The sequence below is a fragment of the Zootermopsis nevadensis genome, unplaced genomic scaffold, assembly GCF_977971745.1.
Source record: "Zootermopsis nevadensis isolate Lab colony 2312 unplaced genomic scaffold, Znev_1.0 Znev_ptg000032l, whole genome shotgun sequence".
NCBI lineage: Eukaryota > Metazoa > Arthropoda > Insecta > Blattodea > Termopsidae > Zootermopsis > Zootermopsis nevadensis.
Genome location: NW_028259164.1, coordinates 2,382,027 through 2,403,598, shown reverse-complemented (window position 1 = coordinate 2,403,598; position 21,572 = coordinate 2,382,027). Strand labels below are relative to the sequence as shown.

Below are 21,572 nucleotides of genomic sequence, written 5' to 3'. Positions count from 1 at the left end.
CAAGTTCTCTTAATTTCACACTTTCAGACATTTATCTTATTTTTGCTGCGGATATATTAATGCTAAATATAGTTACATTGCTTTACGATAATTGCGTAAGAATTATGTCTACAGTATGTCCAACAGGGTGCAATTCAAATATAGTCCTCGATGCAGACGAGCCTTTGAAATCACGAAAAAAGCAAACAAACTCTACACAAAGAACTCAAGACTCTATATTTTACTCTCAATTCTGAGAACTCTTACAGAAAATAAAAACCTGTTCCCAACTATCAGTTCACTCAAAGTCTACGGCATAGGCATTTTTTACTACTGGCTTGCGACATGCGAGGTGGATTCAACGCCCCCTGGGAATTATGATGGTCCAACGGCTGTGCTCTGAATGATGGATGACGGTGAGAATCAACCCCGGGTACGAGGGCTCAAGTCATGGATTTTCCGAACTACCAGCCCACAACTGTTTCAGTGTTGCCATATTTTTAGTAACATTTCCGAGGAAAGTAACGCCCGCAGATGGAAGCGTTGGTAACCAACCTCCTACGAGACCACACGACACCAAGAACCTAAAATCTAATATTCGTCCTTTGCCCTCAATATCACGCTAACCCACTCGGCAAATCAGTGTCTGAAGAGACAATCCACTTTAAGTTGAACTGATGTGACTTTCAATGAATCAAACCAACACAAAAGAAATCGTCAAATTCTTCAGACGTACCAGAAGATGATCTGATTTTTTTTTTACCGTTCCATAACGGAGGAAACGCTACGGTTGTCAGTTCCCTTGACAACGGAATCTTACAGCGTATCAAAACAACACTAAAGCATGAAGCTCATATAAATATATTTTAATAATCTAGTCCGTACCTCAAAGAAAACACAGCTCTTCACCGTTGCAAAATTGAACTAGTTAACGCTGTTTAAGGAAATAATCGTTGTTAACAGCGAGAATTACACGGAATACATAAATACAAAACGAAGAGTTACTGACTGTTAAACCAGGTGGTACATATAGTTACCACTAGTCCTTTAAGACTTCATATAAATATCTATCTGGCTCTATGGTCTGCCCAGGCCCCTATCCAATGAATACCAGGGTTATTTCCCTGAACTTGAAGCTAATCACTTCAAACAAATAGCTTCCAGGAGTTGCTCGTCTAAATATCACAGTGTGATGGAGCGATTCACTGTGATAACATGACACAGCGCAGAGGTTGGAGCTCAGACTTACCTGTCAGCGTGAAGTGTCGGAGGTGAACAGCCCCCTTGTGATGACGTCACCAGGTATCAACATGGGCCGTGCCTGTAAGGGGGAACATACCAGTCGCTATTAGCAAGGACAGAAATCAATTCTGTCCGTCACACATTAAATACGAACCTGCTGTGTTACAATATGACGCAGGGCGACGAACAAGAATCAATCAAATCTGAATTTAATAATTGTTAATATCGGACACACAACACATCACTTACAACCCGGTATGTTTTACTACCTTTTACTACTATTTATTATGATTGTTTTACATTGTATTACGTTATATTACGCAATAACTCTTTAAATTAGTAAATTATTATATTTCCTATGTCAATATCCAAAATCACGATTTGAAAATTAATTTTACAGATATAAAACATCCAGGCACAACCTTCAAATTTAAAGGAAGAGACTTAAAAATCAAACAAATCAATATACGCAAAGCAAGATGTGCAACAGTTTTTAAAACAGTTTTTAAAATTGATAGACCTGATGATGATGTAATACACATCGAAACATGTCGTCAATACAAAATGTAACAAGATCCAGTATCTAATGAAAAAATGTTATAATTTAAGTAATTTTAAACGACATTTTTAAGTTTGTGTATAGACGGTAAATAAATTATTGTATCAATAAAACACAAACATGACGCAATTAAGATATAAATTAATAATTGTATTTGGGTGCTCTAATATACTAACGAGACTGTCATGTGGACATAAACATTCTCATTTTAGTCATAAGTGTCGACAAGACAAGACACTGAAATGAAGAACACGTCATGTTGTAGGCATTCGTTTGGCGGATTAGAAATCAAATCTCCGATAGTCATATCTACTATCTCTGACCTGCGGAATGCCATCTGGTCTGAACATGACAATTTTCTCTGAAAGACCTCATCGTCTTTTTCCGATATACAAACCAAAGACATGTCTCTAAAGAAAACAATTAAAAATTAAGTATTTGTTGTTCTATCTTATCACATTTTATAACATATCCAGAACAGAGCTATTTAAATAAAATATAGTATTTTACTACCGTTCAAGTGACAGATAAGATACTGGTAACATGACAGTACATCTTATAAGCCAACAGATTAAAAAACAATCCAGATTAGGATAAGATGGGGTATAAATTAGGCTCCCGTGAACAAGGTAAGGGACCTTTGGGTTCCATAAACAGCGAGTAATTATTGACTCAGCGAGTCTCCGTCCATAAATCATATCAGAACCAATAGAAAAGAAGAGGTACCTAAAATATCTGTATTATAGAAACCCCATATATATATCTGCTTATCAAAATAAAGAACCATATATAACATTACTGAAATTAATTATATAAATCTGGCTACTATGTTGCTAACAGTGAAAAGGCCTTCCTTTATAAAACTGTATATGGCGTATTAGATGACAGTGCATTCCTTGAACAATTAAATAATAATAATAATAATAATAATAAAAGGTTATTTACACACTCGAAAGCTCTTCTCTTATCACATTCCAAAAACATTAAAGTTTAGGAGCTTGTCATTCTTTAGAACGCGTAATGAAATGTAATGTAATGCAGTGAAGTATTCAGAAATTGGCAGGGTCTGAGGTTTTTACGGTGATGAGTCCGAAGATGGTTGTCTTCTCGGCTGTAGCGCCCTGTAGTCTGGCGGAAGTTTACCAACGTTTCGGAGGTCCTTGCTGCCTCCATCATCAGGGAGATGTCCTGATGATGGCACTGCACGGCGCTACAGCCCAAAAGACAGCCATCTTCTAACCAGAATTTGATTTAAGACCGTCATCTGCTCAATATTTGGTCACTGAAGATCAAGTTTACGTCCTAAAACGTGTTGAGCGACTGATGTTTATGGCAATTACGTGTCTTTTCGTAATTTGTGCGTTTATACGTTATTTTACATGTACTGTGTTTATAAATACGTAATTATTTTGTTGTCGTGCATCCGTACAGAAATTATGTTGTATTAAACTGTGTAAGCCATCAGTAATTGGAAAGCTTCTTTCCCTTGGTGGAAAACAAATAAATCAGCTTACTCCCTGAAATTAGTTAACAAATCATGGAATAGAATAATTACGAACTGCATCCAAAAAAAAATTATTCAGCACTGTTAAATGTGTATGTAAGCGGTAACAGATGCAAAGTAACCAAATTTGGACACGACAGGCATAAAACAAATTGTGTCAGGTAACGGAAAATTAACATTTACATATAACCCGTCTGACCAAGGAGTGCCGGGGGGGGGGGGGGGAGCTCGTGAATATAAACAACCTACAAAGACTGTACAGGGGGATAAGAAAAGACATGGGAGAGGCTGCAATGCGCAATGATCTATAGCTGTCTAACTTACGTCGTCAGTCAATAAAAGTTTCATAATTTCACTTCAGGCACTCCTTGGTCAGACGGGGTATAGACGGGGGAACACATGAGCAGGCGAGGGATGTATTGATCTACAGCATCTCGTCTTCATCTGTTTGCTTTGCGTTCTTCCGTCTCGCGTTCAAAAATTGGAGACGGAATAAATTAAATTTAATAAAGTTTCATAAATCTTTGACAAACGCGTTTGCCCTTTATCAGCCACGTCCTTCGAGAAACATAAAAAAGTTAGTATTTTCTGCTAAAAAAAAGTCTTTTACATCTGTCAGTACTTAAATAAACGAATAATAGGCATCTTCTTTGTCACTGTTGTCTCTCCTACCTTCTACCGCTTAGTTAGCCTGATTTGCACTTTCTCCGCTTGAAATTCCACTGTACCCACCTGTGGCACGTGATAACTGATTCTTTTCCTTTGGCCAGTCGCGTGGTCAGGCCAATGGGCGGGGAATGAGGAATATAATTTGCATACGCCAAGTTCTTACGTCTGTGCCACTCTAGTGAGAAGCGGTGAGATACGCCAAGCAGCTAGTTACGAGCATCGAACAATGAGATACGAAACCACAGACACAAATGTAAAAACGCCTTAAATTTAAAATATCATCGGGGCTTGTCAACTGCACCCACGTGTTTGAATAAAAACAAGATAAGACTTTTGATACTCGATGGTATGTTAGACAAGGTAGCGCCCTACTTGACTGCTGACAGTCAGAAGTGTTCTTATAATCCATTAATAGAACACACACTTGAAGAGTGGATTGTCTTTTCTTTGGATTCATATCGATTTTTTCTTCTTCATGGATTACGACATAGCGGATTCATTTCTTGAAGTACAAATTCAGCATTAATGGAATTTCTTACCCTTCAAATGCAAGTTCTAAGATTGTTTTCGCTTTTTGTTAAGTTTATTTGTAAGTATATTTGAATATAGTTTCGATTCAGTCCACAGAAACCTGATTCAACAGTTAACTGCCCGGTTTCCTAACATTTTGTCCATTTTGAGTCCGCCAAATCTAAGAACAGAAGTAATTTATCCCTTAATAAATGCTCTAAATATTCAAAAATTATTCAACGAGCAGTAGAAAAATTAAAGTGACAAGACAGAAGATATCGCCACAAATGTAATAAAAAATAATTAATTAAAAATAACGCAAGAAAATTAGTAGGGAAATGATAACAGTCATATAAAATTTCCACCGCCACGTACAGAAAAATTCAAGCAAACATTTTGCTAGGTTCATATATAGTGGACGCGTGTATAAACATCCGCAAAAATCACTTCTGTTAAAACATCTGAGAGTATGGACAAAAATACCGATACTTGTCTGTTACTGACGAGTTTATTCGATTTGTACATGTCACCGAGGAACACCTGCATTCGGAAACAAACAGCATAATAAAATACAGCGATCGGCAGAGTCTAAGAGGGCTGCGCTCTGATAAACGGGCATGAAAGATTTGGATGATTTTATTCCACCTGTGAGAGCAGACACGAACAGCGATTTGTCACAGTTTTCCACCGTGAAAATTGCAAAACGGAACCGGAAAAAAAAAAAGCGAGCTGGGAACTGAAACACAATGGACGTTTCTATACGCCAGATTTGTTTCCATTCTTTCTAAAATCAGACATATTCTTTTTAAAGCATTTCCTTACCATTTACCGCCATCTAACATTTTCCATCATTTTTACATTCTTATTTTCCTTTGTTCATACATTTTTACTGAATCTCACTGACTCCTTACCTCGTCATTTCACATTCTATGCTTTCAATGAAGTTACCTATAAAATTACAGTCTTTTTACAGTTTCATGGAGTGATTAATAACCTAACACCAAACATTTCTCGATAAATATATCGATTTTAACATTCTTACCACAAACATTTATTTCAATAAATCGCATCTAAGTAATTCGATATCTTGCAAACGCAGTGCCCTGTCTCTCAGGCGAAACAGACAACCAACAATTACACGGAGTGGATAAACGAGATTTTTTTAGTGTTCTGTCTGAGGACAGGTCCATATGAACAGGATCCTTCCATCCTTTTCTCGGACTGGGACCTGTTCATATACGTTCTTGGCAGATGATCCAGAAGTGGTTTGCCATTGCCATCTTCTGTGTGTGAATGGAGTAATTGTTGGGATGCCACGGAGAAACCTCCGTGTTGCCTAGACCACGGCCTTGCCCAACACAAGTTATAAATTCGGGCACCGCCGGGAATCGAACCCGAGACCCCAGGATTACAAGGTCAGCGTTCTAACCGCTAGACCACCTCATCTTATTATTATTTATTGTTCTGTCTGACGACAGGTCCATATGAACAGGATCCTTCCATCCTTTTCTCGGACTGGGACCTGGTCATATACGTTCTTGGCAGATGATCCAGAAGTGGTTTGCCATTGCCTTCTTCTGTGTGTGAATGGAGTAATTGTTGGGATGCCACGGAGGAAAACTCCGTGTTGCCTAGACCACGGCCTTGCCCAACACAAGTTATAAATTCGGGCACCGCCGGGAATCGAACCCGAGACCCCAGGATTACAAGGTCAGCGTTCTAACCGCTAGACCACCTCATCTTATTATTATTTATTGTTCTGTCTGACGACAGGTCCATATGAACAGGATCCTTCCATCCTTTTCTCGGACTGGGACCTGGTCATATACGTTCTTGGCAGATGATCCAGAAGTGGTTTGCCATTGCCTTCTTCTGTGTGTGAATGGAGTAATTGTTGGGATGCCACGGAGGAAAACTCCGTGTTGCCTAGACCACGGCCTTGCCCAACACAAGTTATAAATTCGGGCACCGCCGGGAATCGAACCCGAGACCCAGGTAGTGTACCTCATAAACTTCGATGTTCATTTGTTGCTCGTTTCCTTCTCCTACACTTAACAGAAATTCCTCATGCATCGCATTTGTTAAACCGGAAGTAAACCGAATAAACTAATGAATAATGCAGACTAATTAAAACCTGGAGAGACAGTGAACGAAATTAATAACGGAAGTCAAAACTGGTTTAACTGTGATCAACAATAAAGAACACAAAATTATTCACTCCCCGAAAGTCACAGATTATATTACACCTTACCGAAAACAACACGTAAATATATATTATAAGATAATATTAAATCAATACCAAGAAAACTGTTTTCCTTGACTGGCATCAGACGCTTGTGAAACATCGATAAGATCGATAAAATGAGATTTATATTGGACTGATACGAACCGAATTTGCACACAAACAACAAAAAATGCAAACCGTAGGACATCTTAAGCAAACAAAGTAAAAGACTACAAGGACATAGAAGGAATTAGAAGGTAAATAATTAATCATCACCGACGTAATCACCAGTTCCAATGAAATTCTACAAACAAAACATTAACAAGTGTGAAACAGACTGTACACAGAAGGTATAAAATCTGAGTGTCGCGAGTGGAATCGAACTCAATACGTGTGCATTTGATGCTGCCAGTATCCACTTGCAGATACCGCTAAATTTACAATTCTCTTCATGGGGGGGGAACAAGCATACTACAAAGACGGAGTGCCAGCGGACATCCGATGTTAACCCCTCCTTCGGCACCGCCGTGCTTTACAGTGGTTGAACAAACACCAGCCAGCTTTCAAGAGCGTTTAATAGATCCTGGACAGATGCAGCGAGAATTACGTGAAGGGCCTTGGTTTTTAGTCGATACCTTCACCTCTTTACGAGCCTAATTAATCTTCGTTAGTCACACTTTAAGAGCGACGATGTGGAAAACTTCGATGCACCCAAAGTACAAAAAAAAAACAATAAAACAACAATTTTTAAAGTATTTTGTGAGATTTAAGGTTCTCAAGGCGGCAAGAATTAAGATGGCTGTATCCTGGAAAGTTACCCCGTAGTCTGGTAGAAGTTTACCGACGTTTCAGAGGCACTTACTGCCTCCATCTTCAGGGCAGGAGATTATTGCAACATCCCAGGTGATATTAACCTTCATACTAACCGCCGTGAGTACCTAAAATATCCCTCAACTAAATATTATTTAAAAATTCAGTCCGTACCGCAAAGAAAACACTACACTTCACCATTACTCAGATAAATTGATTAACCCTTTGAAGCTGAAGCTCGTCTAAACAATATTTTAGAATTTAGTCCGTACCTCAAAGAAAACACTACACTACACTTCACCATTACTCAGATAAATTGATTAACCCTTTGAAGCTTAAGCTCGTCTAAACAATATTTAAGAATTTAGTCCGTACCTCAAAGTAAACACAACACTTCACCATTACAAAGATCTAATGGTTAACGCTGCCTTGAAATATAACAGCTGTTTATTCTGAGAATCATAACGAAACACATATAAATATAGACTCTGTCGTTGAAATGCAGAGTTACGGAATGTTAACGCAGGTGGTACATATAGTTACCAGTGGGACTGAAAGGGTTAATCCCCTACCTGCACCTCGCAGGACAGTCTAATTTGACAGTCTGCGTATTATTTTGAAAACAAAACAAAAAAAGCTTCCTTCATCTTAGAGGTAGGAATCAAATTATCTCATCGAATCCGGTTAACACTTTGACTATCATGGCCGTGAGATCGCATGAATCGCCACATCCGGTAAGCCACAAACTGGAAGTCGCAATTTCATCCAAGGAAGAGAGGAGAAGAAGCCGAACAAAAACAAAAACAAAAAACAAAGAGACAACAAAAAGACTATAGCAGGAAATCCTCCCTCTAACCTTGCCGAATGGCGGGGCGACGCAGTGTGCCGACCGCCATATTGATTTCTGGTTACCATGGCGACACGCCGTGCAGTGGTAATAGAGCACCTCCGATACACAGTAGTGGCTCGTTGCTGAAAGCGATTCCATGACGTCACATAAACAACCCTCTGCTACTTTTACAAAATACACCCTCAAAATTCTGTTTCGCTTTTCTTTAATTCTATTCAAAGAAAATGCCTACAATTACGGACCCTGCGTTCGTGAAACGTAACATCTGCCAGTTTAAACAAAAGAGGTACATATAAACTAGACCTAAAAAGCTACTATTTACATCAATAAAACATTCGCACGAGTTTATAGCCTGGCACCTTAGCTGATTCTTTTGCGTCGTAATCAGAAAGTTATTGTTATTATTAGTGTTCTGTCTGACGACAGGTCCATATGAACAGGATCCTTCCATCCTTTTCTCGGACTGGGACCTGTTCATATACGTTCTTGGCAGATGATCCAGAAGTGGTTTGCCATTGCCTTCTTCTGTGTGTGAATGGAGTAATTGTTGGGATGCCACGGAGGAAAACTCCGTGTTGCCTAGACCACGGCCTTGCCCAACACAAGTTATAAATTCTGGCACCGCCGGGAATCGAACCCGAGACCCTAGGATTACAAGGCCAGCGTTCTAACCTAACCTAACCTACCCTATTATTTATTTATTTAGTGTTCTGTGTGACGACAGGTCCATATGAACAGGATCCTTCCATCCTTTTCTCGGACTGGGACCTGTTCATATACGTTCTTGGCAGATGATCCAGAAGTGGTTTGCCATTGCCTTCTTCTGTGTGTGAATGGGATGCCACGGAGAAACCGGGGAAGCCCCCGGAGGAAAACTCCGTGTTGCCTAGACCACGGCCTTGCCCAACACAAGTTATAAATTCGGGCATCGCCGGGAATCGAACCCGAGACCCCCCAGGATTACAAGGCCAGCCTTCTAACCGCTAGACCACCGTGGCTTGTAATCAGAAAGTACGAGGTTTTATTTCCAGTGTGAACCACTGACATGTGAATGTTTTTTTATTACCCCGTTCCCTTTTCAACACCGCCATGACAGTACATCAAAACAGGTTTTGACCTTGAACTCACTTCCGCCTTTCTTCCATTCATTGCGCCAAAAAGAGAAGACTTGAATAACAGAACACAAAACCCACTACCATTTCATACGTCAATCCAATGCTGAAGGTGAAGAAAGTTTTGTCTCTTCGAAAATCTTCCGTCTACCCGCAAGCAGACCCGAAATCACAGCCCAGAACCTGGAAGTCCACTATTTAACCAATAAATTCCTAACACAGGTATCGGAACTATTGTATTCAAGTGTCACGTTATTTCTGTACAAACCTTTGCCTCGGCTTCGTAGTAAAATGGCAGTTAAACCTACGGAACTTGTAAATTATCCACAATCCTTCGACAGCGTCACTAAAGTTTCAGAAAATGCTCACAAAGTTAACGCGCCAACATTCTACTTGCTGCTGGAGGCAGAATACCGCCCCCTCCTCCCCTCATGTTATTAAATTTCCTGTGTATAATTCTGAAAGTTTACACCATATAATGTTGCATAAATGCTGATAGACCCACGCGGAGGAAATCAACAAAACATTTTCCCCACAAAGAATTAGAGAAAGTTTTTGGTGTAGAGCAAAGCCTTTAATCCTCACATACGGCACAATTCCATATTCCTGTAGCATATTTAACTTTTAACAAATTTCAAAAATCTAAAACTTCTTGACGATGGTGAAGAGTCAATTGAATAAAAACTTCCTTGGATATTATCCATCGTATAGTAAATATAAAAAACGTAAAAACGACGTTTCGGAGATGCGACTTTATCTCCGGACCGGAGATAGGGATTAGCTCTATCTAGTGGGCCCAACTGTGTAGGAACCTGAAGACGGAGATAGAGTCCCATCTCCGAAACTTCGTTTTACGTTTTATATTTACTAGACGATGGATAATATCCAAGGAAATTTTTATTCTTTTAACAAACTTCGTTATATTTTTTATATTTATTTCTACAACATGTACCAATCACTGGCCAATTATTTTTATTTAATACATTTTATTTATAAGTCGAAAGGTCGATTATTATTTTCACTTGATTTAACGACGTCAGTAGGTCATGCTATATATCGACGGATGATTAATAATGGATTAGAAATGGTATTGAGTACAATGTACCATTATGTCAATTTCCCGGAGGAACTGAAGAAATCTATAAAATTCCTCAGTCAGGATAACTGGCCTACGGGCCGAGATATGAACCCTGAACCTCACGAATACAAAGCAGGTATGCTAACCACTCGGCATCGATGTTCGATCTTGACTCGACCCGCAAAGTCTCGTTGGTCGCTTTTTAAAGAGAATTCTACCCCATCCAATTCTAAGTCCTAAATCCTGTGAAAACACAAAGCCACTTTGGGATACGAGACTTAGGGATGTCTTGAAGTCAAAAGAAACACTAAAAGTCAAGTTTGTTATTCATGTTGTACACCAATCACGTTCTTTGTTAACTACTAATGCTTGCTACATCAGCGTGTGTCGGATTAGTGTGTGAAACATTTGCAAGTGAAATGATTCCTGGGTTAGATGTATAAAATTAGACCATGACCGAGTTTGCTTCATTATAAAACACTCCATTCTCTGCAGTACTAATCAGTATTCCAACTAGTGATTCTGCAGTATAAATCCGCACTCAAAATGTACTCAGCAGAAGAAGGAAGGAAGAGGGAAACTGAAGCGACCACTTGGGGCTTCATTTCGCACCACCATAACTAAAGTTTGATGAATTTTACGATGCCAATTAAAAATAACCCAGAGATAAAAAACAACAACAGAAAAGCCAATTGTTTCGCGACGCCAGAAAAAAAGAATTGGACGCCGATGTTGTTCTTTAGTGCCTTGTCGACTTATCAGGTGGATGCCAGCGTTTCGTAGGAACATACGGACCCCATCTTCAGGGTTAAACACCAAAATCAATAAAGTTACTCAATATTATTATTATTATTACTTATCTTTATAGTAGTGAAGTGTAACTCGTTCGCAAAAAGCGATAAATTTGCTCCAATAAAATTTTTAAAAAAATATGTTAGTAAATTCAACAGGATATTTGAGAATTTGACAAAACAGAATAAAAAACGAGTGCAGGATTATAAACAAAACGGCGTAACAAAATGATTTACGAGTGCTCTTAGTAATATGTTATTGAAATAAAAATTTACAAGTGAATTAGACTTTGGAGTAGAAGGGAGGATAATATTAAAATTGATCTCAAATAGTCTGTAGATTGTATTCAGCTGTCTCTGGAGATTTTCAAATGCCTGGCTGTTGGTATGTTCGATAGAAGACTTACAAATCATTGACTGCCTCAGATACTATTAGGTTCTCAAAGGAGGTCCTACTCCACGTACTTCCTGACTTCTCAAATTTCTCAAACACCTAGATCGGGGCTTTGTGGTGTTCTAGCCTTGTGAATTTCAGTGTCACTAAGTATGGATGACAGCACAAAGGGCCCTTGGTGTCACAGATGGGCAAATACAATTCGTACGCCCGGAGGCCTGCCATGATAATTCCGACAGCAGAAACTGCTCAGCCAAGTAACCAGTGCACGCGAGATTTAGAAACCCAGAGAAACAGACGTTAAGCTACATTCCCGATTCGAAAGTAACAGGTAATGAGACCTGACCTCCGTATTAGAAGCCGACCAGAGTAGTTTCGCTGCAGTGCGTGACCAGAACTCGGAATCCGAACGTAACACAAAAAGCCTCAGGAGTTGATGGATTTCTTTTAAAAAAAAAAACCTCTCCTTCTCAAGCAAGGAAATAAACTTCAGAACACTGCATTTCCTGGAAAAAAATGTCTAGAGGATCAATAATTACAGTACGCGAATATTTCTTGATTCATTAGCAAATCTGTGGTTTTGTAACAGAACAAAGGAAATTTCAAAAGCGTGAACTGAAAAGGCGGGCAGGAAGGGAACAAGTTACTGAGGTATCAAACGCACATAACATTTAAAACATTCATGTTATAACTGCTGTTCCTTAAAATTCGAATGTTTGAAAACAATAAACAATACATCAGTGGCAGAAGCCATCTTTATCGGGGGGGTGGGGGGTGGAAGGAGTTGAAATAAATTTTAAGCTATGAAGTTTCCCAGGCAGTGCCCGTTCGTCCTTCTAGTAAAAGCATGTTGAAGTTAAGGCGTTTGGAATCAGAGAAGGTGGACAGATAACAAATGGATCAACGACAAAAGCTGAGCAGTCTTACTGCAATCGACAGAGAGAGAGAGAGAGAGAGAGAGAAAGAGGAAATTGGTGGGGGAGAAGTGAGAGACACTTCGATATCTGGGGGGGGAGAAAAAGCATCTTATAGCTAGAAGGTCCCCAGGCAATGCCCGCTCGTCCTTCTGTTAAGGATAAAGTAAGAGTGAAGGCGTTAGTGTGATGATTGGCATAAAAGACGGAATTTTGAAATTTTGTATTAGCGAAAGCTGAGACTATTAATTTGGAAGTTTAATACATAATTTAGAAGTTCCTACTGAGGGGAGGGGGGGTAAATTTTGACGGCGTTAAGGGGTGGTAAATTTTGATTAATTTAAATCGGGAGGGCTGCATGAGAAGCTTGCAGTGGCAACTTGGAACTTGGGAACCATCTCAGCATTTGCTTGAAGACAGAGGAAAACCAAGGAAAACCTTTGAAGCTCGTCTATATAATATTTACGAATTCAGTTCGTACCGCGAAGAAAACACTTCACTTCACCATTACAAAGATCAAGTGGTTAACGCTGATTAAGGAAATTACAGATGATTACACTGAAAATCGTGCGATACCCATAAAATTTATTGGAATAACTGCAGAGTTATTATGCTTTAAGCTTACAGGGCTAATTATATTTGTTCTTAACAATCGTCATAAACAATTACACACGATGTAAATTAAACTGCTGTATGAGGAAGTTGAACTTTGGTTCACATTCCTTCAGTGTCTCATCATCCAGAGGTCGTCCTATTGATGGAATCCAATTGAAAGCATAATTAATACAGCGGTGTTTGGTCGTCAATTAGATTCAAAAGCCAGCAATGCTAGTTTCAATCAGTGATCTAGCACACCTGACGGACGACAGAGTCTACTACACGAGGCTGCTACTCCCATGACAGTGAAATCTGAACTTAACAAGTCGGCCCTTGTTGGTATAAACCCTCGTAACCCTACCTTATACCCTCATCACTCACACGTGTCATGATAATCCAAACTTAAGGACAGTTAATAATGCATGTACCTCACAGTAAGTACTTCATTGGTATTCATGACTACAGCAGTTCGAGACAACGCTCACAACTACCCCCAAATAACCCAGGAATTATTCCGTGGTGAATCACAGGTCTACAAAGACTGGATACGTCGTAGCATTACAATTAGGTGCCACATTTCTTTTACAAACGAGGCCAGGGTAGTCCAAATATCTTTTTTAAACATGTGTTAAGTTGCAAGAGAGGCGTGTCTCTCTCGGAGTACTTCGGTTTTTTCCCCAGTCACTCCTACAAAACTCCAAATACCATCTAGAGATCATCATGGTTATGTTAATATGACGATGGCTTTTTCTGGGATGTTACGCCGTGTAATGTTATAAACTGATCGACGTTTCCTCCATCAACAGTGGGGGTGAGAAAGCGGCAGGTGACCTCAACGTTTTCGCACGTATGATAAACTACAAGCATCTCTGAAACGTCGGTCAATTTCTAGCAGACTATACAGGGTGGGACGTCCCAGAAAACAGCCATGTTTATTAGTTTTGATTCGGTTATAAAAAATTCTGAAGCACAAACATCATTAACTGGTCCCAAGACACAACTTTCGAGTTTCCGTTAACATTTGTGGACCAACTACGCAATGTACGAGGGTCGCTCATTAAGTAATGCCCCACATTTTTTTTCCTCAGAACATATTTATTCAAGATGGCTCAAATTTAGTGACAATATAAATCAATGTTTCCTTTACACATACTATTTTTCCACATAGTCCCCATCAACTTGTACGGTTTTACGCCAGCGTGGAACAAGTGCATGCATGCCTTGCCGGTACCAGCTCTTGTCCTGTGCACGTAGCCATGTCCTCACTGCTTGAATCACGCTCTCGTCATCTTCAAATCTTGTTCCGCGGATAGCATCTTTAAGTGGCCCAAAGAGATGGAAGTCGGAGGGTGCCAGATCTGGACTGTAGGGTGGATGGGGTAGCACCGTCCAACCCAATTTGGTGATTTCTTCCCGGGTTCTCAGACTTGTGTGAGGGCGTGCATTGTCGTGCAGGAGCAAAATTTCTGCTGGATGCTTGTGAGGCCGAACTCGTCGAAAACGCTTCTTGAGGGTTTTCAGGGTCCTGATGTACGCGTCTGAATTGATGGTCGCACCTCTTGGCATCACATCCACAAGAATGACCCCATCACTGTCCCAAAAGACAGTCATCATGACTTTTCCGGCGGAGGGAGTTGTCTTGAATTTCTTCTTTCTCGGTGATTGAGGATGATGCCACTCCATTGACTGCCTTTTTGTCTCTGGCTCAAAGTGGTGTATCCAGGTTTCGTCACCTGTAATGATCCGGGACAGAAAGACCTCTCCCTCAGCATCAAAACGCTTCCAACAATTCAGAAGAAATCGTTTTCCTTTGAATCCTGTGGTCTGCTGTGAGACTTCGTGGAACCCATCTTGCGCACACCTTCGAATATGCAAGAGCCCGGATAATTGCAATCACACTTCCATTGCTGACTGAAAGCTGTTGGGCCAATTGTCGAGTTGTGATGCGCCGATCCTCACGAATAATGGCATCCGCGCGGTTCAACATGTCTGGAGTGGTGGCTGTGGCAGGACGCCCAGAGCGCGGCAGATCACGGAGCTCGGTTTCTTCACTTCCTGAAGCTTTAACTCTCTTAGCCCAGCGACCAACGGTGCTCCTATCGACTGCACAGCTTCCATACACAGCACACAAACGTTTATGAATGTTCACCACAGTTTCTTTTTCAGCAACAAGGAATTCAATTACAGCTCGTTGCTTGTAACGAGAGTCGTTCACAGACGCCATTTTAACAGTTCACTACAGCTCCGCTATCGGTTGGAATCATTTGAAACTCCGTACACGAACGCGGGAAACATCAAATCTCAAGCATGTAAAAGTACACTTTTCTATATTCATTATTGGCTGAGAAAAAAAATGTGGGGCATTACTTAATGAGCGACCCTCGTATTTATTATAGGGGAGTGGGTCCACTATTGATTTTTTGATGGAAGTATGTGATTCTTGTTGGGTTGAGTTTTAAATGGCACACCCTGTATATGTGGGGTATCCATCGGTGCCATCGGCGAAAAACTATAGGAGGAGGGTAGGAAAAAGGGAAAATGTAATTTCCTCTGTGGAAATAAAAGTTACTTTTATCACAGAAATAACTACGATTTGCTCTGTGGTTCGCATATTTAGATCTATGTGCACGCGACCAGTGGTTGGAAAAAAAAAATTAGAGAGGAATTTTTGACAGCGTAAGAGGGCTCACTTGTTCCGAATTACTTTTCGCGTAAAAGATAATCTTACATTTTTAAGGAGAGAACCTAAAGCAAAATTTTACGAGTTTTTGCAAACACCAAATTTAATCAAAATCCGTTGAGTGGTATCGGATATGTAATATTACAGAAACGGACAGCCGTGACGCCAAATTCATCCGTTTGTTTCACGCACTCTGCTCCAACTGCTGCCGATGAGATAATTCACAAAGCACAAAGTCTTTTAATTTCATTCTATATCTGCATTCACCACAACAAAAAGATATGACTTCAGACACGAAAAAACGAAACAGATTCAGTTGTGAAACCGAAGCAGGAAGCAAGGATGACGGCAGAAACAGATAACAAGCTAGGCAGTGAATACACCGCGTAAAAACTCTGGTGTATTTGTACCATTACACCTCTTACCTTTGTGAATGTCCTTAGAGTTGTCTGGGATAAACATTATTTCATGATGTGGGGATTAAACGCCTGTATTGGTTTCTACGTCATAGTGGGGATTCCCCAACGTCGTTGTGGGGGATCCTATTTCGCTTGAGATTCCACACAAGGAGCCATTTGTGGCCATAAAATAAAGGATCCATCACTGTTATCTCGATTTAACCGAACATTTTAATGAAACTACCCATTACCAAATTTAATGGAAATCCATTCATCGGTTGTCTAATTCCTGCAGAGAGACACCGTCGATCTAATAGACGAACTTATTCAACTTTTAATAGCGAATACGACTGAAAAGGAAAGGGGGGTAATGAATGTTCGTTAATCTCCGTGAATGCTCGGGATGTAACTGTAATATGACGTGAAGCTTCCGTCACGACTTTTTTAAACTTCAAACTGTGATTTTATTGAATGAAGGTAATCATTTATCAGCCTGGGGGTTCTGATGGCGTGTTTGCGATCCCGTCAAAACACTTGTTTATGTGTTTACAATTCGGTACATAGTGTGTATAGTCACTCACATCGTCAGGCGTCGTGCAAACAAACGGACACCCAGTAATTCCAAATACATTTTCCATTCAACGAAACGCTTGACGCTGACTGACAACCAGTCCTTGACTTACGAACGATGTGTCACATTACACCCCGTAACGTTGCATTTTCGTACAATGACGCACTTCGTCACACCACTGGCCATATCAGTTTATACGAAATTCCGTCCAATCGCTAATACATCCCCGCTAGATTCATCACAACATTTATGTAACCTCGCAAACCACATATTACAAACCACTGAAAGGAGGGACATGACGTCACAATGATCGATTGTAATGTCTTGTGTCTCAGTCATCACTTATTGACGTTCTCGTGGGTAAAAGTTATTGAACCGTAGAACAGGTACGCGGGTTAAGAAATTGCCTGTCTTCGAGAAGCAGCCTGATCAAGGCGGCAGTAATCACCTCTAAAACGTCGGTCGATTTCTACCACACTACTTCGCAGACGACAGCCATTTTCATACCCGTAGCCGTATGAACCTGAGAGCTCACCAAATCCACATGTTTATTCTCAGGATTACAGCTCTCTGATCAAAACTTAGAAGCACGATTCTGTCCATTTCAGTGCTGTCGAATGTATTTACGTTGTCTTTAGTTAAGAACTTACTTCGAAAAAGACAACTTGGAAGACCTTGACGTAGATGGAATTACGTTAACGTTGGTAAGAGAGAGTAGGCTGAATTCAAATAGCTCAGGAAACACGATAACTAATCTTCGAGTTTCATAAAGAAAGACTGCGAATTAATTGAAAAGCTGATCTACTATCAGATTCTCAAAAACGTCTCCACCCCACAAAGTTTCTTCGTAATAATTAAAAACCACAATTTTAATCAGACATTACCAAAGCAGAAGATTTTAATATCAAAAAAGACCAAGCCACCTATTGTTGAAAACACGTTTCAGTCTTCAAACAGAAGTCTCTTATTCAAAGCCTATCTTATTTTCTTACTCACTCTGTAAGCCCCAAGGGCTCCAGAATATCGACTCGCTAACGAGGGCATTTCGATGTCGAGAAGGGAAGGGATGGAAGGCAAATAAATCCGAATGAGTGTCAGACCTGCAAGAATGGAAATACATTCCCCTGTCACAAGGACAACCGAAACACTGGTCAAGTCTCGCGAGCGGTTTACTCATCGCCCTGATGATGGGAGCAGCAAACACCGCCGAAACGTCAGCAAAATTCTACGACTACGCGGCGCAATTACCCAGAAGGCAGCCATCTTCTAACCTGCCGCCGACAAAACGCGAAATCTCAAATGTAAAACTGTTCAACAGAAACAAAGTTCATTCCCGTTAAATTTGACGGGTCATTCAATACTCGTCTTGAATTCCTCTACTGGTTGTAAGGGCGACAGATTATCTATTTCAAGGGCACGTTTTGATATTCCCTGCAGGAAAAAGCCGCCAAATACTTTAACGGATGAGTGGTTTGTAGATAAAAGACCAGATTACAACTACAAAGGCTGCTAGTGTGAAAATACTATTAGTCACAAATGTTTTTCTACACAAGAATCCAGAGTTATGACCACGAATTAGCAAAGACAGTTGACATACAGCGTGTGGAGACGGTTCGATTCTAAATCTACGAAACACAAACTCGGGAAACGTTATTGCCTGCGAATTGAAACACACTGTATAGTTTAGTATCCACTAGTTTTACTACAAGGTACATGTGGTTTAAACATGCACGAACATCACAATGCTTATGGGGCGTAGCACCGTGAAGTCTGGTAGTGACCGACATTTAATAGAAACTTCTGTCTCCCATCATCGGGGTTGATCAATAATTATTAATTTTGTTCCCCCATTTGCATATGATTTTAATGAGATGGTAAAGTTGCGTCATATAGTGATATAATAAATATATATTATTTAAATCTTGTCCGTCTAATCACAATAAATTCTTATTAAATATTAAAATATTACAATAATTAACATTTAAAATATTTAAAATATTAAATGATGTTCTTTATCGAAATATTCGATTTACATTTTAAATATTTTAAATGTTAATTATTGTAATATTTTAATATTTAATAAGAATTTATTGTGATTAGACGGACAAGATTTAAATAATATATATATATGATTTTAAATAAATAATTCTATAATTCTTTTCCTCAATTATTATTAAGATTTATTTATTTTCTTATGTGCTAAATACTCATTTATGATGTTTATTTACTCTGAGTTTTCCCTTATATTCAATTTAATAGTATTTGAGTCTATAAAATGAGCGACTGTAACAAATAATAAACAATAAAAGAGTGGCTATTACATGCAATGGACTGGTGCTACCCTCTGTTGGTCCTGCAAGCGTTCGTTCTAAAGCACTAATGAGAGCAATCAATTTTCATTACAGACAGAAGAGAATTTCGCTGTTAAACGGGGAGGAATTAGATAATCAATAGAACTCTGGCTCCAAACTGAGTGTATTTTCGTTTTAAGCAGTATCCACCATTTCTCGTGCCTCTGATGGCGGAGTTACGATAATTGGAATAAACACGCCATCAGGAATTGTGGCAGAAAAACTGGGAAGCACGAATTATCACGCGAAACTTCCAATACCAAATTCCCGCGACACTCGATAACAAAACTCTATCGGCGTAAAATAACGATAAAGAAATAAGATACAGTCACCGAAACAAAACAACTGGATACGTGAGAAAAAACAAATTAAATTAAAAATTAGACGTTCTTAAAGTTCAACTTATGAAAGCTACTTATGACACTACGTATATGTTCCGTTCGCCATGTTTTATCGTTATAAATTTCGTTCGACGCGATGCTTGGAATTTTTAAAACAAAACTTTCGGCAAAGTCATATTTCCTGAGAAGTTATTGGTTAGCTACTGGAAGAAGTGAACAGCTAAGCGTGCTTACTTTTTAGAGTACAGAAAGAAAAACAATTTTCACGCATAAAAACCCTCAGTCCGTACCGCAAAGAAAACACCACACTTCACCATTTGAAATATTAACTGGTTAACGCTGTTTAAGGCTTTGACCGGGATGTTCTTTTGTTAAATCTTATGTGGTACCGCCTGATTCGACTTCTAATGGTTAAGTGAAGTGTTTTCTTCGCGGTACGGTCTGGATTCGTAAATATTATGAAGACGAGCTTCGGCTTCAAAGGGTTAACCAGCTGATTTTCGTAATGGTGAGGTGTAGTGTTTTCTTCGCGGTACGGACTGAATTCATAAATAATATTCAGACGATCTTCGGCTTCAAAGGGTTAAGGAAATGATCGCTGTTTACAATGAGAATCATTCGAAACCCAATGTTGAAAAAATGTGGATTTATTAAATGGTAAAGAAAGTGGCACGTATAGTTACCACAAAATCTTAAAGGGTTAATAACTACGTGTGATTAAGGTGCGGGAATGAAGAGATTTACTGGAATGAGACCATAAAAGACGAAGTGATGATACTCAAAAGATGTTACAAAGAACACAGATGAAGGGCCTTGACTTTAAATGGCGACTCACTCAAAACAGCGTTAAGGACTGGTATTCGTTTAAACGCAATAATAACATAAGTACAATGCTAGTGACATTCCACGGAATAATTTTTGTCTCACGCAAATTGACAAGTAGAGAAAATTTATCCAAAATGCACACAGAGGGACAACGCCTCAAAGTATTAATCAGGGCAGTTCTTGTACTTGTAACTTCAGGTGGACAGAAATGTATAATCGCAGGACACAACACCAGCTGACAATCGATATCAAAATGTGACATCAGAAACCTAAGAGACTGATGAATCCTTGAATGTGCAGCAACTAAGCTGGTTTCGAATTCATTTCACGAATTTGCCTACGCCTGTTTAACAACAGCCTTGAGTTATGTCATCACATCGTTATATATTCAAATATCCTTATTTAGTTTTCTATTCTGCCTGAATATATTTCAGAAAACGTTTAACTTAGTCACTGCCAATTGCGTCGTCGCCAACCTTTGTTAATTTGCATGATATATAAATTCAAAAATGCTAATCATCGTCCCGAGGCCATTTATTTTGTCCTGACAATACCAAAGGAAATTCCTGAAATTTAATTCTACAAGATTAAAGGTTAGTTTCTTCCCTGCAAACTAGATTAACAGGTTCCTATCTATGGAATTAATAACCTATCTTTTCGTATCAGGATTTAGAACAAACAATTTTGAATGAATTTATCATCGACTCGTATATTTTTTGTGAAGGCTGTCTTCTGGGTTGTAGCGTCGTGTAACCTGGTAGAATTTTACCAACGTTTCAGAGACAACCCTGATGATGAAGGCAGCATGAACCTCTGAAACGTTGGTAAAGTTCGTAAGCTTCTACCAGACTACTCGGTACTACAACCCAGTAGACAGCCAACCATCTTTCCAGAATGCAGGAATGTTATCACGTAGAAAGATGAGATGGGAGTTACGTCACTCTTCCTTTGAACAGCCCGGTTTTAGTTTCTTTAAATTCGGTTTGTCTCGACATTTGGGTCATCAGAAGGAAAGAGCTTTTTCATGCCTGAATTGTACAAGATAGAGAGACAAAGATAAAGTCAGTAATACGATCCTACTTTAAGACACTGAAACGTCTTTTCCCTATTTTCTAAGGGCCACTTAGTGTAATGATCAGCTGGAAAGAAGGAAAATGCTCGTCTTCTGTTAGT

At 39.5% G+C, this 21,572-nt stretch overlaps 1 protein-coding gene across 4 annotated transcripts in view; it reads right to left on the bottom strand.

Annotated features, from left to right (window-relative positions):
• The window catches only part of LOC110841344 (hexosaminidase D), a 97,329-nt gene that overhangs the window by 33,499 nt on the left and 42,258 nt on the right, over positions 1–21,572 (bottom strand). For 3 of the 4 annotated variants that reach the window (XR_015538098.1, XM_022086808.2, XM_022086807.2), the window contains exon 2: positions 1,229–1,300. The exons of the other annotated variant lie outside the window; for it this stretch is intronic. The gene's annotated coding sequence lies outside the window, so the exon portion shown is untranslated. The remainder of the gene's footprint in view (positions 1–1,228; positions 1,301–21,572) is intronic. 4 annotated transcript variants of the gene reach the window in all.